Here is a 19,477-nt window from a genome sequence, read left to right as displayed (position 1 = left end):
AAAGGAAATGGACTTGGTCCTTCAGCCTCATACATCCTCCTCTCTGGAAATCAAGAAGCCAAAATCCAACTCCAGGTACCACAGCCATGAGGCGAATTGCATCTTGGCTTCCGTTCTGTCTCTCTTCTCCTTCCCTGTCTGCACCAGCAGCTTTGATAATACTTCCACTTTCAGTACTTAGTTCAGTCAGAGTGTTTGCTATCCTATGTACACCAGCAGTGACCAACCTTTCTGTCACTTCAGGCCCCGAGATGAATTACAGAAGGTTGAGATCCACAGCTTTCCCATCAGGTGACTGCAGGTGTTCCCATCACATAGAGAGCACCTATCCTCCTCTGCACTGCTTGCTTTCCTGAAATCCGCATCATGTACACACATCCTTCCCAGCTGGCAATCTTTGGTGCAGGTTCTTGAGTGCTGCATAGCCATAAAGCATCCAGTCCCCAAACCATGTGGAATCCATAATGGGTTACAGAGATCCTCTGGGTTGCCCAAAAGCATAGACAGTGCCTTATTATTAAAACATCTCTCTTCTTTCTTGGTCAGTTGGTGCCTGGGTTGGTGCCTCTCTCCCTGGTAACTCCCTCCTGACATGGCAGAGCCTGGCCATGGCTCTGCCACAGGGGCATTTCTTTTCTTTCAGCAGCTCTGCCCAGCATCTGTCACCTCCTGGAATGAGGAAACTTAATCCTTCAAACCCAGACAGCCATCATCAAGGGGTACCATGGTTTTTATCTGCTTTTTAATACTGTTAGAATTCCAAAAAACAGAGCACCACAATAAAGCAAGTTAAGTATTACACAACAATGAACTATCCCTAACAATTAACTATTGCCTTAGTATCTGCAAAATTGTATTTCAAATGTCCCCTTTTGCAAGTCTCAAAGGCAATCTTGTGGTTCCTCTAGGACCTGTTGGAAGACCAGCTTCTGGATCTGGAGATGAGGAAGGAGCGGGAGTGACCCACTTAAATATCACTCCATCAGCATCAAGCCCTGCCTGAACATGAGCTGAGACTTGGTTTGTTCTGGGCTCTATGAGATTTATACTAGAACATTAACTGGGCACATGGAGGTCGGCTGGTACAGAGCAGCCATGTCCAGGCCAGTAAATTGGCTAGTTCTAAAACTGGATGGCTGCAGCAATCTGCCATCCGAGAACAGTTCCTTGACTTCCCTAACTGCCAACCCATATCCAGGAGCTGTTTGAGGAAATTGCTGGTTGGAACAGGCCAAACTCACTATCAGGAATGTGCTGGCAAGTTTGGCAGCGCCAACAGTCGTGCTCCATTTCCATTTCCAAAATCATTTCCAACAGAGAACAGGACAGAGAATAATATTTAGGTCAGACTATAGTTAAAAGCTACTAACCATAATAGCCAGCTTCCACATGAAATTAAAGACAAAATTTGCTTTTGAGTCCAAGCAGTTCCATTGGTGCTTCTTCAGTGATTCAGCAAAGTGAGGATTAATGGTGACTACTTACTGCAGAGGACAGGTGTCTACATTTTAAAAACTACTGTCACAGTAGTATCTTCAATAACAAGGCCAAAAGTTGGAACTAGCCCTCAGTCTCCTCGCTCTAAGCTGATGCCTATTCATTTCCAACAGCAGAGCATGAATTCTCATTACGCAGATATTGTTCTTGTAACAGAACAGAAGTTTTGGTTTTCTTGGGGTTGTAATTTGGCACCTCTGATCAGCCATAAACTGTCAGTAACAGCAAAATTATTTAAAAGAAATGGAAGTGTTTAAAAGATAACTAGTGATTTTCTTCAGGGCTGACTTGACTTTGCCCTAGCCACAATGTAAACAAACCAAAGAGATCCTTGTCAAGGGGCTGGCTTTTCAAGACACTGCCAGGAACTCCCTAACAAGGAGTTATGACCACAGCTTTACATATGCTGAAGAACTAGCACTCCAGCAGCTCTGAGCTATCAATATACAGCAACATTTATGCAATCTGATGTCAAACAAAGAGTCACCTCTTCTGGGTTCCTTGGTGTTTAGTCACTTCCTTTTACTAGAAGTAACATGAATGTCAAATCCAAATACTCTTGAGAACAGCAGAGAACAATATGAAATGGCTAGCAACAAGCAAGGAGTCGCAGAACTACAGCTCAAGGATGGTGGTGAAGCAATGTGAATACACAGAGGTTAAACTATCAAGGATAGGAAGTAAAGAAGTATGAGCTGGAATCTCTCGGCGTGCTAGATATGAGATATGAATACTAAAGGTTGAAAAGCAGAACACATTTCTGGGAAATAGAGAAGTGTTTAAAAAAAAATAAAAAACAAAGATAAAGGCTAGAAAACAAAGCTCATTAATGAAACTGGGAACCCTGCCCTCTCCCTGGACCTCTGCGCAATTTTAAATGCAATTTGATAGCAGCGTCCTTTATAAGGATGCAATGAACTTAATCTTTGTTTACACAGGAGAGTAGCTGTCCCAAGAAAAAGAAGTGGGTGTTGAGGTTGCATTGTGTTAACCCTGGTTGTGCTAGGAGAAAATAGCCAAGGCATGTTCATTTCCTCTCTAGCAGTAAGAGCCCTAATCCTTTTAGCTTCGGTGGATCACCCCGGCAGGGCTTTAAGGGCTACTGTGCAGGCAGAGCATACCTCTGGTTCAGGTTACATTTCCAGTGTAGTGCGGTGACCAGCTTGGTGGCACCACCCACACTTAGCACAGGAAATACAACTCAGAAAGAGCCAGAGGGGTATAAAGCTCTGGTTGAGAAGGACCCCACTGTCCCAGCCTAAGAGCCACTTGGGCCTATCCCTCACCTATCCCTAGGCTGGCACTTATCCATGGGACACTCCAGTCCCCCAGGCTAAGGACCACTCAGGGAAGAGCCATAGCAGAAGCCCTTGCTTTACTCTGGCATCCCCTTTCAACTCTACTCATACTATTTATTCAAAGCCACCAAGGTGAAGGGCTCCGGAGCAGAGGATGGCACTGGGGAACCCTTCCTAAATCAGCAAAACTGTGAAGGCAAAAGTGCTAAGGCAAAATCACAGGGAGAGAGAGGGTAGCTCAGGCCTGGAGCAGGAAGGCGGAGCTTGAGGAGCGTGGGCTGGGACACAAGTGGTGGCGGCCAAACCCGCTCACGTACAAGAGCAGCCCCGGGAGCACAGCAACCAGGGCATGGCGCGGCAGAAGGGCTGGCGCAGCGGTGTGCAGGGCAGTTCATGCGCGCAGGGTGCAGTCCCCTTCCCGGTTCTAAAGGCTCCGAAGGGTAACTCTAGCAGCAGTCACCCCCCTGGAGAGGACTTAGCTATGGTTTCCACTCACCTGAAAACCATCTCCAGAAGGAATGTAGCGACCCAGACAAAGACCCCGCACAGCCACACAGATGCCCAGGTCTGCGGCTGCAGGGAGCGCCTGAGCCTGGCACTCGTACCAGAGGGCAGCAGAGACAGCAGTGCTGTTGGTGTGATTAGGTGAATGATCTGCTCAGCAGGCTGGTAGAGCTGAGGGAGGGAGTGGAAAGGGAGTGTGAGAGGGAGATAGATCGGTGGAGATGCACCCTATCATCCCCAGGACCAAAGCAGCGGGCGGAGGCTCCACCAGAGGCAGAGGATCCCCTGCCCTCTTGCCACCAAGCAGAAGGAGGGGACCTAAGAGATGGGGGCGATGGAAACAGGTCCCTGCTCAGGGTAGCAGGCAAATCCCTTCCCGGCCTTCCTCACCTTCCCAGTTGCCCTTACACACCAGATACGGGACTCGAACTTGGGGGCCAGGCAAATGAGGACGTAGGTGAAGGTCCACCCAGGGCTTTGCCTAGAGAGAGCTGGTCAGCCCAGCATTCTGGCTGCCTCTGTTAAGAGGAAAAGGAGAGTAATTGTCACAGGCGCTTCCCTTCTGAGGGGAACAAAGGGCCCAATATGCCCTCCAGACCCATCCCACAGGGAAGTTTGCTGCCTCCCTGGGGCCCAGGTTACACTGTCTCCCACAGCATCCTCCTAGAGAAGCTGGCGGCTCATGGCTTGGATGGGTGGACTCTTCAGTGGGTAAAAAATTGGCTGGATGGCCGAGCCCAGAGAGCTGTTGTGAATGGAGGTAAATCCAGTTGGCGGCCAGTCGCAAGCAGTGTTCCCCAGGACTTAGTTTTGGGACCAGTCTTGTTTAATATCTTTATCAATGATCTGGATGAGAGGACTGAGTGTGCCCTCAGTAAGTTTGCAGATGACACCAAATTGGGCAGGAGTGTCGATCTGCTCAGGGGCAGGAAGGCTCTGCAGAGGGACCTGCACAGGCTGGATCGATGGGCTGAGGTCAATTGTATGAGGTTTAACAAGCCCAAGGGCCGGGTCCTGCCCTTGGGTCACACCAACCCCAGGCAACGCTCCAGGCTTGGGAAAGAGTGGCTGGAAAGCTGCCCCACAGAAAAGGCCCCAGGGGTGCTGGCTGACAGCCGGCTGGGCATGAGCCAGCAGTGCCCGGGTGGCCAAGGAGGCCACCAGCCCCCGGGCTTGTGTCAGCACTGGTGTGGCCAGCAGGAGCCAGGCAGGGATGGGGCCCCTGTGCTCGGCCCTGGGGAGGCCCCACCTCGAATGCTGGGCTCAGGTTTGGGCCCCTTGGGACAAGAAGGACCTTGAGGTGCTGGAGCACGTCCAGAGAAGGGCAACAGAGCTGGGGAAGGGTCTGGAGCACAAGTGTGCTGGGGGGCGGCTGAGGGAGCTGGGGGGGTTTAGCCTGGAGAAGAGGAGGCTGAGGGGAGACCTTATCACTCCCTACAACTCCCTGAAAGGAGGTTGTAGTGAGGTGGGTGTTGGTCTCTTCTCCCAAGTTACTAGTGATAGGATGAGAGGAAATGGCCTCAAATTGCATCAGGTTTAGACTGGATATTAGGAACAATGCCTTTACTGAAAGAGGGGTTGAGCATTGGAACAGGCTGCCCAGAGAGGTGGTGGAGTCACCATCCCTGGAGGTGTTCAGAAAACATGTAGACGTGGCACTTCAGGGCATGGTTTAGGAGGCACGGTGGTGTTGGGTTGACAGTTGGACTTGATGATCTTAGAGGTCTTTTCCAACCTTAATGATTCTATGATTCTATACGGCCTGAATTTCTTTCTCACAGCCCTAATCTTGACTGCAAACCTAGACTGGGCTGTAAGCCGGGATCTCAGCCACATCCCCAGGTCACATAGCATTGAGGGAACCCTACCAACAGCCCTTCAACTATTTTGGCAACCCCTTTTGAGTGCTCCACTCTCACTGTACCTCTAGGATTTCTTTCTTAGATTCCTAACCCTAGCTCTGTGCCTGCATCAAGTCTAATGCAATGGGAAACACCACAAAACTTGGTAAAGTTTAGATGGGAATGGACCCAACAGTCCCCAGTGACAGAGCTACTGCTGTTCTCTAGTAATGCTTTGATGCCCTGTCAAGTGGGCTGTCTTATGAGAAATATCTGTGCACGATCCATCAGTGCCTCAGTGCATTTAGAAACTAATATTCAATTTAGTTAATAGACTGGGAGATAAGGACACCTACAAGAAGAGGGCTAAGGGATCTTCCCCAGCCTGTTACTTAAGCATCGCTTCAATAACATTGTTGACATTACATCCTCCTATCCCTGTGCTGCACAGAACAGCTGGTAGGTCCAGAGAAGATGACTGATACTGCTCTAGGTCCAGCCATAGCTCTTCTGGCATTGATAGTGTTGATTTTTTAACACCTGCAGCTGACCAACAATCAGAAAACTGTGGGTTGTTCTGGTTATGCCTTTTTGTGTACAAAGAATTGCACAAGCAGTTGTCCATCAAACAGGAGCTAACAATTTCCTCGATCTCAGTCCTAACGTTCTTCTAGACAATTCTAGCCCCAAAACCTAGACTGAATCAGGCCATTAGTCTTCCTCATCTGTGTATCTCTATTTGCTTCCTAAATCAGCGTGTTTCTCTTACCTCTGTCTCTCATGCACAACGGCACTAAGCAAAGTCTCTCCTACCCAAGCACAATAAATGCTGTCCTCTGTTCTTCAAATACATATGAAGCCACAGCAGTGTCTGGTACTCAGGTGAGTATCTCATGTGAAAAATAGCAGAATGCAGCAACCCAGTAGCAGAATCACAGTTTGCATCAATGTACACAGGAGGGTCAACAAACCTTTCTATCCTTCTTAGCAAAGCAGAGGCTGAGAGACATAGAAGTGGCTTATCCCCAGAAAGATAGTAGAGATTCACTTATGGCTACAGAGCAGGTCAGTGGCAGAATTAAGAATAAAACGAAGGAGGAAGTCTTGCTCACTCTACCTGTAAGACAGCACTTACATAGCTCTATTTCCACAGCCAAAAAGCTAACACAACTAAGAGTTTGAAGATGAAAATGCAGTGTGCATGTCAAGAAGGCACTGCATTGCTCTCTGTAGAGGACTTAGAAAGATATACCTCAGTTTCACAGCCAGACAGGCAAAAAATTTAAATACAATTTTGAAGTCAGACAATCAAATAAATTTTTGTTTTTACCTACACAGAAGTCTTGTTTCCTGTATCTGTGAACTTTTTACTCTTCTTTTTATGATTATTTCCAAAATCAAACAAAGCAAAGGTATCACGCATCAAGCATGTCCTTTTACCTAAGAAAATGAACAAGTTCATAAATAGCACTGATTTTGGGAACATTTATTGACTGACCTTACTTTTGACTCCTCAGAGCATACTGCATGGCTTGCTGTTTAATCAGCTGCAGAAGAATTCATGCAAATAAGATTTAGAGGTTGATGGAAATTGACTATTTAGAAAAACAGAAGCCTAGAAGAGCTCTTTTGAAGATGTTTATGATATACAGTCTCCTGAATGCCACAGCAATCTTCCAGTGTTCAATGTTTCTCCTCACTACCCCCCTGTGAAGTAGGAAAGTCCTCATTCTAGAAAGGGGAAATTGAGTCTCTAAAAAGCTACACGACCAGTGGCGATCCAGCAAAGCATTTAAACACATGCTTACTGCCTTCTCTGAGATTCCCTACATACTTAATTTAAGTACATGCTTAAAGACTCTGTGAATCCCTTGCTCACAGAAAGCTGACATGCCCTTGGAAATAGTCAGATAAGGTGCAAAGTGTAAGGCAGGAAGCAGATTTGGTTCAGCTGCTTTTCCATGCTAACTAGAGAGCATAAATATTGGCACAACGAGATTGAGCTGACTGTTTTTTCCACGAGTCCTCTCATAGCTTTGGGGAGCAGCATTTCAATAACTTTAAGATAACATCACCTTAGACACATACAGTTGCCAACGCCTTTTTCTCCTCTATTGTGGCTTGTTCAGCAATTCCTAAACTTCTGAATATGAAGGATACGAGAACAGGGTATGAAGACATGAGTTACCTGCCCACACAACCTGAACTCTAACCTCCTTGAATGATAGCCCAGTCCAGATAGAATTCCTACTCTCATTCTCTCGGCTTCCTCGAACAGGAGCTGTTGATAGCTAACGGACATATACTTATACTGCACAACAGAAATCATACTGCACATGGCACTCATCCGGATCCCTTCATCTTTATTCAATAAACTAGATTTGATTTTAACCAACAGTAATCCTACAAATCACATTCATTTCCCACCAAAGTGGGAATTTATATTTCCCCTCAGGCAAACATTTTACTCTCCAAACTTGAATGATTTTAAAGGCACCTTTTGTGATATACACTATTCAATATTCCATATTGAGATGCAAGATTATAAAGTTTTAGTATTTTGGAGAACAGAATGATGTGATGTTCCATCTTTATAATATTCCTGTAAGCCTTTAGATCCCACTGTCCTCCCTACATTTAGTACAGGTTGACACTCAATGAAGAACTGCAGGGTTTATTTAAAATTCGGTCTCATGGAACAAAGTAAACCTCTACCTGGGAAATGTGGCAATTGACAACTTCACATGCGTAAGATGAACTGTTGGTTGCTAATTTATGTGCTCCAGCTAGCTCTGTGTCTCTGCTTTCACACATGGCAGGGATGAGCCTGGTGCCCCTGGCAGACAGTTTGCTTTAGGTTGGCTCTAAAACTACACGGAGCAAAGCAATAGAAGAAAAGGTCATGTCCTACTGGGTTCCAAATTTTACTCTGGGTCCCATTTTTCACTTATGTTCAGTACTTCTGGAAATACACCAAGAAATGTGGTTCAGGATAAGAACAGCCTGTTCCAAGACAGTTTCTCTCATCTCAACACTTCAAATGCTCTCAAATTCTTGGCTCTGCATCCAAAGCAGAAACTCTTAACTTCATTCTAACATTATGCAAGTACCAGTCTCATAAGACTGAAATTTTATCATGACAATTTTGCTTACAGACTTGGGCACTTGAAATGGGGAGGGAAAAAAGAAAAAAAAAAAAGCACATTAAACAATGGTTAATGGGAAATCTGATGCATTCAAGATGGTGTTACATGACCACTGTTAGAAAAGCAGCTTCAAGCTTCAAACATAACTTCTTTGTACTGCAAGGAAACATGTCCATCTTCCATTTTCAGGGAACAAGAAAGTGTCAGCTTCTGTAGAGAAATTAAAGATCACATCAATTCAAACTACCTTTAAAAATTTATTTGGCTGAATACAAACGTCTGGGCCATTTCTGTAAACATCTTCATGTAAATATGTGGTCTCCCACACAGATAGTCAGGTCAAATAAAGAAAAGAGAGTGCAGAATAAATCTGTGTAAAGCTTTAAAAGGTGAATCAACACCAGAAGAAGTTGCGCTGAATTTTCTAGAGGAGCAGCTGAGGGAAGACAGAGTCCAATCAACAGCATCCGTCTCACAAACTCAAAGGGATTCAATCCAAGCTCAAAGACAATATTCAAACTTACTTGAAGCAATTATCTATGACAGATGTTAAATTCTAAGTCAAACACACATATACCTCAAATATTTCACTGGAAGTCTTGTAGTAACTGAATCAGTATTCTTCTAGTAGAAAGATGTCTTGGGACGCAGAGAATCTGCTTATAGTCCTTTCCATGCATCTTTTCAGCTGACCAGCAGCAATGCCAACTTCCATTATTTTATTGCAAGATATATGTTTTTCTTATGGATACTGCACATAATTTTAAAAAAATATCTGGAATCAACACCTTCTTAAAAAGATCTCATAAACACTCACCTACTTGGAGCACTCAGATCTGGTAGTACCAAATCAGAGTCAAAATAAAGCCTCTTTCTTTCAGATATCAGGGAGCCTAGTCCCACATCACAGTGGTGTAGATCAGTGTAAGCAAACAAACTCCAGGAGCCATCTCAAGGCTTCCCTTTCTAAAGTTGCTCAATAGCAGATGCTTTTACTTAAGGAAACTTCTGTCAGAGCATAGTTAGCTTCCTTAGTCCTTATCTTAAAAGGTCCACAGACCTTTTGAAGTTTTGAAGACAATGATCTCCTGGGTCAATCCAGGTTCTTCCAACTGGTTTCTGCAGACCCAGAGCCCCATCCAGTATTCTCAGAAGCTGCTTACATGTGTCTCAAGAAATAATTCCTTTCTACCTCAGGGAATCTTCTTTATTTGCTATTTGTTATATTCTCTTCTCAGGTTCTGTAACTGATCCTCCTTCATCAGCTCTACGCCGTTTCCCATTCACGCATATTCCATCTTGCTTGTCAGGCTCAAGCACCCAATACCCAAGGCTTTTGACTGTCACCTCCTGGTCACTCACCCCAGTGATTTACATTGAATTCTCTCATCTTGACTGCCAGAATGTTCTAAGCGCAAATGCTTCACACGGGTAAATGACTGCAGAATCGGAAAGGATAAAGACTAAAGCCAGTTGGCAGACAGCCATTAGTGGGAGACACATTCTGTTTCCCAAATATTGCTTTCAAAAGGAAAGAGGAGATTATTGAAGGTACCATTAAATAGATTCACTCCTCTTTAAGAAAGGCAGTATCTAGTTTTAACTCGAAGGATAAAAATAACATGGAATACTCTATCAATCACAAAACCAACCAGCTACAGCTTACTCCATCCATATTATGGCTCTGAACTGCCTCCCTTGCTAAGGCTATTATTTATTCTGTATTATTTTTCATTTTATTAAGTAGCTTAGAGCTGCATTTACTTGCTTAGGGTTTTTTTGAGTACTGGGGTTATAAAAGGACCTGGATGCTAATCTAATCCAAGAGCATCTTGCCATGGTGATGCTATATAGGATCCTTGGGAAAACTAACTTACAACAAATCCTATAGGTAGAGAAGCTGCCTTTCAGGCACACAGAAAGAGCAATCACATTTATAGGTACCCAGCACAGCCTAGCAAGGAATATCACTGCTGAGGGACACATGCTTCTCCACCACACTGTTGAGTATCATGCAGCTATGGAAGACATGAGGAAATGTGTGGGAACACAAAGACACATTTGTTCTAAGTGAGAACAATGATTACCTGACATACATCAGGTTCTCTCTAGAAAGCCCGACTCTACAGCTGGAAATGTACAGAATTTAGAGGCCGATTTGGGGCTCTTTAACAAAGTCCAGAGTCAGAGGAGCATTTCACAGGGAGCCCACTCCTCCACATAGCGCTCTATGGTGCAGTATGCACATCCAGTTGTATGATGGAGGTGCATCCAAAGGCAATCCCCCCTCTTCACAGTGCCCATGTCTAGCCCTTAGTATAGAACTGCAACTCAAATAAGAAAAGGTGACACTGTGGTCAATGGCATTTTGCAGAAAACTGGTGAACTGAGATATAGGAATGTAAATTTGGGAAGGTATAAATAGCAAGCAGCACTCTAACTGCACGCTTCAAGTATTAGTCAGTGCTAAGCAATTCAGGCTTATCTTACAGCATCAAGACTGTACTTTAGAAATGTGAGGAAACATCTAGAAAAAAAAGTCAAACCATAGCTTATAAGTTTGAAGTGTCATTTCCTTCAAAATCAACAGGAAAAGCTTCTTGCAAATGGAACAAAGTGTTCTTCCCCTCAGGCTAACCTTGCTAAATTCAAAATCAGAATAGAGATCACCAGAAAGTAAAATGGCAAATGGCACATTAAATGTGGCTTTACTTCTCAAAGCCCAAATCCCAAACCTCAGCCCCTATATTAATAAAGCAAAACTCAGAAAGTAGTTTCAGTAGTAATGTTCACCATATTCAAAATTCCTGTGCTGGTTTTGGCTGGGATAGAGTTAATTTTCTTCAGAGTAGCCAGCATGGGGCTGTGTTTTGGATTTGTGCTGAAAACAGTGCTGGTAATGCAGGGATGTTCTTGTTATTGCTGAGCAGTGCTTACAGAGTCAAGGCCTTTGCTGCCTCTCACCCCACCCCACCAGCGAGTGGGCTAGGGGGGCACAAGGAGCTGGGAGGGGACACAGCTGGGACAGCTGGCCCCAACTGACCCCAGGGATGTTCCACACCACATGGCGTCATGCTCAGCACATAGAGCTGGGGGAAGAAGGAGGAAGGGGGCGATGTTCGGAACGATGGTATTTGTCTTCCCAAGTCACCGGCAGGCATGATGGAACCCTGCTTTCCTGGAGATGGCTGAATACCTGCCTGCCCGTGGGAAAGAGGGAATGAATTCCTTGTTTTGTTTCGCCTGTGTGCACAGCTTTTGCTTTACCTATTAAACTGTCTTTATCTCAACCCACATGTTTCCTCACTTCTGATTCTCTGCCCCATCCCACTGGTGGGGGTGTGTGTGAGTGAGCGAGCGGCTGGGGGAGCTTAGCTGTCCCCATCCCACTGGTGGGGGTGTGTGTGAGTGAGCAAGCGGCTGGGGGAGCTTAGCTGTCCCCATCCCACTGGTGGGGGTGGGGTGTGAGTGAGTGACCGGCTGGGGGAGCTTAGCTGTCCCCATCCCACTGGTGGGGGTGTGTGTGAGTGAGCAAGCGGCTGGGGGAGCTTAGCTGTCCCCATCCCACTGGTGGGGGGGGTGTGAGTGAGCAAGCGGCTGGGGGAGCTTAGCTGTCCCCATCCCACTGGTGGGGGGGGTGTGAGTGAGTGAGCGGCTGGGGGAGCTTAGCTGTCCTCATCCCACTGGTGGGGGTGGGGTGTGAGTGAGTGAGCGGCTGGGGGAGCTTAGCTGTCCCCATTCCACTGGTGGGGGTGTGTGTGAGTGAGCAAGCGGCTGGGGGAGCTTAGCTGTCCCCATCCCACTGGTGGGGGGGGTGTGAGTGAGCAAGCGGCTGGGGGAGCTTAGCTGTCCTCATCCCACTGGTGGGTGTGTGTGTGACTGAGCAAGCGGCTGGGGGAGCTTAGCTGTCCCCATCCCACTGGTGGGGGGGGTGTGAGTGAGTGAGCGGCTGGGGGAGCTTAGCTGTCCCCATCCCACTGGTGGGGGGGGTGTGAGTGAGTGAGCGGCTGGGGGAGCTTAGCTGTCCCCATCCCACTGGTGGGGGGGGTGTGAGTGAGTGAGCGGCTGGGGGAGCTTAGCTGTCCCCATCCCACTGGTGGGGGGGGTGTGAGTGAGTGAGCGGCTGGGGGAGCTTAGCTGTCCCCATCCCACTGGTGGGGGGTGTGTGAGCGAGTGAGCGGCTGGGGGAGCTTAGCTGTCCGCCAGGTTAAAACATGACAGTCCTTTTTGGCACCCAACGTGGGGCTCAAAGGGTTTGAGATAAAGTCCAGCGCTCATTAGTGGCTGCTTTTTACTTTCACTGCTTGCTGTACTGCTTATCATCTCACTCTGCTGTGCCTGGGAACATTCTGATAACAGCCATGGTGATGCGCCTGGGCTGGCAGATGGTCAGGGCATCACTGCTGTTTCTGTGCTGCTGCACTGGACAGGCTGGAACTCCAGTGTGAACTCAAGTCAAAGGGACTGTGAGCTGTGGATGAGTCCATGTGGGAGCAGGACACCCCGAAGCATCTGTGGCTGTGTATAAGCCCACGCCAGAGCAGGTACATCTCAAAGCATCTGTGGCCTTGGTTATGTCTGTGCCACTGCAGGAATACCTTGTGGCCCAAGGGTAAGTCCACGCTGGAGAAGGTACACCTTGAAGCATCTGTGACTGCGGATAAGTCCATAACAGAGCAGGTACACCCCTGGAGAGACTGTGGCGCATTGATAAGGCTCCCCTTGGAGCAGGTACACCCCTAAGGGACTACAGTCTGTGGATAAGTCCAAGCTGGAATGGGGGCAAGGGGAGGAGTTCATTGCAATGGTAAACCCAGTGGTCTGGTTCAAAGGGACCAGGGGTGGAGATTGTAATGGAAATACCTTTAAATTGTTGTAACCTGGGATTTGAGTTGCATGTTATGGGAATTCCTATAGCAGGAACCCCTTGTTGTTAGCCAGGCTAGGAGCAAGGGGAGGAGTTCATTGCAATGTTAAAATGTATAACCTGGCCCAAAGGGACCAGGGCTGGAAACTGTAATGGTTCTACCTTTAAATTGTTGTAACCCATAATTCAAGTTGCATGTTATAGGAATTACTCTAGCAGGACCCACCTAAACCAATGGAGGACAAGCCTTACAAGAAGCAGTGAACGTGCACCAGTGACCTGACTTTGGTGCCCAATAACTCCATGCAACACACAACATCTCCTGTCTTGAGTGACCACCACACCAGGTAGAGCCCAAAGTCATGGACTAAATTAACTCAGTGGACATTTTGTGGACATTTATGGACATTTTAAAGACAGTTTACAGGGGTGTTCCATAGACTAAGGGAATAATATCTGTATATTATATTATATCAAAGCATGGGAAGAGGGGTTGTATTGGATATTGTGAGACCTGAGCATGATGTAAATGGTATGGAATAAGGGGTAGATACTACCCTGGTTTCAGCTGGGATAGAGCTTTTGCAGCTTTTACTTTACCTATTAAACTGTCTTTATCTCAACCCATGAGTTTTCTTACTTTTACCCTTCCAATTCTCTTCCCCATCCCACCGGGGGCAGGGAGTGAGCGAGCGGCTGGGTGGGGCGTAGCTGCCTACTGGGTTAAACCATGACACTTCCTCAGACTCTGGATCCAAGGGTTGCTTTAGCTCCCTGCATAATGCATGATGTTTATACACTCTGCCACCAGTACCCATAATTTGTCCCAAGTGTTGAAATGTTGACATTACTTATGCCTCAAGCTCCTGGAATCATATGATTATGCAAGAAATCCAGTTTTAAGTAAAAACAATTTTCTAGCACTTCATATTGAGAAGAAAATCTTCAAAATGGGACTGCTAAAGTTGCAAAACTCAAAGTATACCTAAAAAGGCACAAAATACACTGCTTATTAAATCAGACTATTCTTCAGGTACTCTCAAGACTGTTGGAGGCAAGCCGGAGTTGGGACTATTGATATCAAGCTGTCATGCAACATCTTAAGCAATATCTCTTTGCAGAAGCCAGGCAAAAATGTAACAAATTTGCAGAAATCATTATGAGAAATTAATGCATATACCCCAACAGAAATTAACTGAGACGTAAAAAACCTGTCTTTTTTCTCTCCCTCTTGTATATGACTTCAAAGAACACTTTTCCCTGCAGAGCTGTCTTGTTGCTTTCCATCAGCCCCTGGGGATACATGTTTTAGCAGGTACTCATTCCAATGCACCACTGTCCCCTGCTTCTGCGCCTTTTCAGACCAAGAGTTACTGCAATTTTTACTTTATATTAAAAGACAAAGAAAATGCTCTCTGATCTAACAAAAAAGCAGCAACACGAGATAATCTAGAGCAACAATTCTATGAAGCCTTCCATTTCTGCCTGAGAGTGTCCTGGTATCAGTCGTGCACGAGTTCATTAGTCTTGTATTTCTTAAGGAAGTATTTTTATAATTGGAAGAGGAATCCATAGAAAGTCCTATCCCTTGAGAATCTATAGTTTTCTGTAAGATCTTGCTACTAGATAGGTATTTATTTACTCTGAGAGAGAAGTTTAATATTTAAAATTTTTGTCCATTTGTTATAAATGGACAAATTTAGAAAATAAATTTGTTATAAATTTAATATTTATAAATATTAAATAATTAAAATTTTGTATGCTAAATAAATTAAACATACAATGAGCAGCTGCTCAAAGAGCTATACACTAAAAGTAGGCAGATACTGCAATGGTTAAACATATCCTGAGAGCCTGCTGACGTTTAATTCAGAAGAGAAGCCGTTATATACAATGAGTGGGTTAATGTTTCCTCAGGCTACAACGGAAGTCTCATCTTTATCCATGTGAAACTTTGACTTACAGCCTTAGCAGGTCTGTGCATGTTAGGGACACTATAGTGTTGATGACTGCATGAGCTGAACAGCTTTGGAAAGAGAAGTTGCTTCAGCTGGACCAGAAACATTACCACAGTTCTGCAAATTCCCCTTTTCTCCACACCTGTGTGACTTCACACCCTGTTCCAGCTGAATTCTCATTAACTGTTAGTCTGGTTTTGCTCCCATCACAGCTGAACAGACTATATGTTTTCTAGTAATTTCATCCATCCCTGACATACCAACACCCAAAGAATTCTCCAGCCAAAAGAACACATTTGACAGAGTTCTTCGCTATTATGACACTCTAATCTGTCCTTACAGGAAAAGATTAAATTAGTCCTGCACAAGCAACAAGGTCTGTTTAATTTATCAGAAAGCTATGCTCTTTCTTTAAATTAGATTATTTCTAATTAACCTTTTTCTCTCAGATTCATTGATTAACATAATCAGGTTAAAGTTACACTAACTTGTTACAGCTTGGACTTGTCGTTTGCTGCACCTGCGTCAGACTTCAAGAGAAGCCAGAGTGCCCCAAATCTTGTCTGCTTCTCCCTCTGATATCCATTGACTTTAGAAAATATGGCATCTTTTGCTACAAACACTGCTTCATTTTAAAGCAGGTAAGCCACTTACTAAAGCATTGATGTAACATTCCTTCTGTACCCAAACTTCCCACTGAAGTCTGTAAAATGCAGTGGAGGCCCCATATGATTTTATTCAAAGTTTTTTAGTCCTGCTTCCAGAAAAGAAGGCTGTATGAGCTTGAGACAGTGTGGCAAGTGCCAGAAACACACAAGTCTGGTTTCTTACATATCCCAAATGTTTAACCTGAACAGCAGTAACGGCGCAAGCTGCCTTCACAGGATTTAGAGTCTCTTTTCCTACTGGATTTTCTGGTACTGAGTGTTGTATTGGCACACTCTGCTACACACAAATTGCTTGTACTCTACTGAGTCATTCATTTTTCGGGCAATTTTATGAACTTAATTACCTCTGTAGAGTTTGATTGAAACTGTAATGCTGTAGAGATTGCACCAAGGTGACAAAATGCTGGCTTACCTTTGAAGCTATCTAGGAGAAGCATTAGTATGGCTGAAGTTAGTCACTTCTTTGCCTTACAGAAACCTCTAGTGCAATGAATGATAAAAACGCAGAGCAAGCACCAAAGCAGGTTACTGAATGGAATTCCTACTTTGAGGAAACAGCTCAGCCTCCAGCTATCTCAGGAATATTCCTCTCAGGAAAAACATACCAACCAACCAAAAAAAAAAGCCCTTCTTGTTGCTGTGGCTTAAACACAACTGTAATTTAGTAATTTGAGAGAAAGGGAAAAAGGAAACCTAGGTAAGTGGCATATCAGCAGGTGAAATAGCTTTTCTGGGCCTCTGTCTCACCGTCTGTAAAATGGGGAAAAAACAGATATACAATCCCGACATACACATTTGAGGATGCTATATGTAAGTGTGATAGTGGTCATATACCATTTATTTCAGTAGGCTCCAGAACAGACCTATAAATAGGCTGTCATTCCACAGTTCTCCTCAGCAGTTTACCAAATTATTTTAATAACATGGGGAATTTCTCCCATGCAGTTATTTTATTAATTTGCACAAGTGTTACTGAGCCATCCCTGCCATTGTTCTGTTTCCACTGACTCACCCCATCATTTCTTTCTTACTGTTTTCTTTCTCCAATTCTATCACCCACTGAAAATACATCAGGCCCTCTGTTTCCTTAACTCTGGCAATCATACCCATAACTTTTATAGCTAAATAAACACATTGCAGAAGCTTTGCCATCAAGTCCCAGTCGCTGTTTCTGGAGCTAAAATAGCTCTTTATCCCCACCTGGAGGATGGACCGACCCTTCCAAGAAGAGTGCACACTCAGCCAGAGACTGTCTCCTTCTGCAATGCACTTTTAAAACATGTTCAGCATCTCACACAGGACACACATTTCCAATATGTATATGCATCGCAGCAAATACAGCTCAGAAAGTTCCTTTCAATCACACTTTTGTACATTTCAAAGAACTCTCCTGTCATCTGTTAACAGCTTGCCACATTCAAAATATTGGACATTTGTTAAAAAAAAAAGGCATACATAATATAAAAAAGGAAAGGAATAAGCAAATTAATTGCCAGGTACAATTCTAAATGGGGCTGTCTGAGAAGCTGAGATCCAGTTTGGGAAAAGTAGATTGGAGTGAAAGCATACGTCAATACCAAGAAATAATGTACCATTTTTAATAATGATCCTGTAAACATTTATGTAAATATTGAATCATTTTACAGTGGTAAATAATCCAGCTAAAACAGATGAATAAAGTCACCTTGCAGGGTCAGAGCTGACACCACAAAAGGAACGCCTCTGTCATTCTCTAACACAGTTTTTTACTCTTTGTTTCAATGTTAATGACAGCAGTGGAGTATGACGCCACAGCCTTTTCTTTGACCTCCTACACAACCTTAACTAGACCATTTCACCCAAGGATTCCTGCACCTCCTCGCATAAAACAATCACAATGTTCAAGAAATCTACATTTTACCCACAGTGATCTCTTCTGACAATATCTGTAAATATTGTCACAAAAAACCCTAAACTTGTCTGAGCAGGATTATTTTCTGTAATTGTGTTTATCGCTGTTAATTATATAGCTGTCTTTGGGATTTTATAAAATTAATTATTCCTTTCTAGACCTGCGACTGGAATTCTTTCTGTGAATACTGGCACAACACAAGCATTCTCCTGGTTTTATGGAATTTCCCCCAAATTCCCAATTTTTAAAAAATGAGCAGTAGATAATTTTTCTGCGCATCTCTTTTTCTTGCACACAAATTACTGGAGCTTTGCAATTAAACAACTCATCTTGCTTCCTTCTAAATAGGAATCACAAGCACGTATCAAACACTGTTCAGCACTATTAGCAATTTTAATTTTACTTTGTCTATCTACCAGTGGGGTATTATCATCCCAGGGATCCTCACCTCTATAGTGACTTCAGCTTCTCTTCTCAATTCTCTTAACTTGAAATCTGTAATTACTGTTTCCTATAGCTCAACTGGTCTACGAAATTCTCACTTCTAGGAGTCTCATGTTACAGCTGCCTCATTTTCTGACACACTTTTCTGGTCATTTAATACACTTCTATTTAAAAAAAATCCTACTTTTCCCTTACACTGTTGTGATGTTTTTCTACTACACCTCTTTTAAATTCTCCCATAGTCCAGATGACAACTGTCCTTTCGAACAGTCAAGAGTATTAGCAATGAGGTCTGTCTTTGTTCACACCGCTTTTAATGTGCTCACGATGATACCTTGGACAAAAGCTAAAAGATAGAAGGCTCAACCCTGCATTTTGTGGTGGCTTAATTTATGCCCAGCTAATGCACCAGAATTGTCGCCAAATGTGTAAAAAACCCCATATATATATTAATCTTGGATGAGATTGAATAGTGCAGGAGTTGTTAGTAGTTAAGAAGGAATCAGAGTTAGGAGTAAAGCCTAACACCTGAGGATTTTAACAAATCCTCAAGTAATGCTTAGGCCAGACAAGAGGGTATTGGCAATGAATGCCTCGTGGACAAGAACCTCCTGAGAGAATGCAGCTCGGCAGCGCTTCAAGGACTCACAGTGGAAACATCGGGCTGCCAAGAAGGGTGGGAAGATAAGGGAAGGCCACAAATCAGCCAGCAGCGATAACAGGGAACATCCTGGCTCAGAAGGCGCTGAAGTACGAAACTGGGGGAAAGGTAATTCCGGCGGGGGGAGAGTGCGACCACCGGCGCGGCGGGGGGACGACAGGGCTCGCACCCACCCCCTCCTAGAGCACGCGCAGTGAATTAAAATCACACTAGCTTTAAATTTAAGCGGGGAAGATACAGACCAATGGAAGAAGGGGGTGCTCAGTCAGGTCAATGACTATGTATTAGATAGGCGCGGTCTGTTAACTCGCGTGTATAAATGTCAAAAACGAACTCCAGGAGGGGTACACGCTAGGAAGAGTTGTTCCCCATGCATCCGGCGCTGCAATAAAAGAAGGCCTGCTTCCTGAAACTCCAAAAGGGAGTCTTAGAGAGTTCTTTTAACCAGCTTTTACGGCATCAACAAGACGCTCTCTCCAAACACCAACACCCGAGCAAACGGTAGCCTCACCTGCACCACCACCACCGAGCCCCCCGCCGCCGTGGGCCGGGCTGGCCGCGCTCCCCCTTGCCTTGCGATACCGCCCGTTTTTAGCAGCTCTGCGACGTGTCCGCGCCGGACGCCCCCGAGCCCCCGCCGGGGCCGACGGCCGGGGCGGGACGGGGCCAGTCCCTCCCGCAGCGCCGCCGCCTCGGAGGCGG

General features: G+C 45.0%; 1 protein-coding gene across 3 annotated transcripts in view; it reads right to left on the bottom strand.

The window, feature by feature from the left end:
* GGT5 (gamma-glutamyltransferase 5) overlaps nt 1–19,454 on the bottom strand; it is a 47,466-nt gene extending 28,012 nt beyond the window's left edge. The window contains exon 1 of one of the 3 annotated variants that reach the window (XM_064466438.1): nt 19,287–19,454. The gene's annotated coding sequence lies outside the window, so the exon portion shown is untranslated. Of the gene's footprint in view, nt 1–8,863; nt 9,616–19,286 lie in introns of those variants that run through there. The other 2 variants (XM_064466435.1, XM_064466436.1) reach the window with 2 other exon arrangements.
* Nucleotides 19,455–19,477: the final 23 nt, after the last annotated feature.

The sequence above is a fragment of the Phalacrocorax carbo genome, chromosome 15 (assembly GCF_963921805.1).
Source record: "Phalacrocorax carbo chromosome 15, bPhaCar2.1, whole genome shotgun sequence".
Lineage (NCBI taxonomy): Eukaryota > Metazoa > Chordata > Aves > Suliformes > Phalacrocoracidae > Phalacrocorax > Phalacrocorax carbo.
The sequence above is the reverse complement of the archived record's forward strand: the minus strand, read 5'-3'. Positions and strand labels throughout refer to the sequence as shown.